Here is a 1,083-nt window from a genome sequence, read left to right on the forward strand (position 1 = left end):
CACATATTCAAAGAGAAGAGAGGATCTTGGTAAAGACTTCACAGGTGAAAAATTGTCATAAAACAACATTGGCATTTTTTTTCAGCTGCAGATTGAGATGTCCCAGAACAGGCTGTTTTAAAGTGCTTTCTCATTCTGAGAAAAGGTCACAGTTGTGATAGTCATGGTTATTCCCTTCTTTTGTTGTAGTAGATTTACAGGTTTTATTAGGTGAAGTGTGATAAATAACAAAACAATAGGAACAATTGATCCTAGACTTGGAGAAGAAGACATATAGTTTCAAGTTTCTAAATCACCTTTTTTAACCATGTGACCTTAGGCAAATCCCTCAATTCCTTTGAGCCTTAGCTTCTAGAACTATAAAATACAAACCCTCAGCCTCAAGGATTATGGTAAAAATCAAGAGATGAGATATAAACCAGTCCTATGTATGCTCTACAAAACAATTATGAATCTACCAAGATTTGCCTATTAAAGTGGGAATATTCTAACTTATTTGTACCTTAGGCTTTACAGATATTTTATCCATTTCTCAACACACCACCCCGAAATAAGCCAAGGAACATTATGTGATTTGCCGGAGGTCAGAAAACAAATACATAGTTCGGGCTCCTCCTGTGTGGCAGATTCTATAGCCCACTTTTTGTCATCTACACTGTAGAACTCCTTAATGACCTGACCTGATAACGCCTCCCCCGATTGATTGAACTTTTGTGAATCATGTGCACCAGAAAGTGGAACTGTGAGGGCCACCAACTGACATGCACAGTGAGGTATGAAGGCAGACCCTTGGAACCAGAACCTTCTGTCGAAGTCATCTGGGTGAACTTGTCTTAACGTAAAGCTCACCAAACCATTCCAGACACGTTGTCAGGGATGGAATTAACTGCTCTAACTCCTCCTCTGCTTAACTGTGCTTGCTACCCCCAGAGTTCCTCCTTACATCATTTGAATTCCCTCCAGCTGCAATTTATGCCCTTCTTTTCTTATTCTTGCCTCATCAGAGAAGGAGAACAGCTGGTCACCATCCTCTATATAATCACACTTGGGATAATGAAGGCGGTTACTGAGTCACTCTCCAAC

This window comes from Vulpes lagopus, chromosome 4 (assembly GCF_018345385.1).
Source record: "Vulpes lagopus strain Blue_001 chromosome 4, ASM1834538v1, whole genome shotgun sequence".
Lineage (NCBI taxonomy): Eukaryota > Metazoa > Chordata > Mammalia > Carnivora > Canidae > Vulpes > Vulpes lagopus.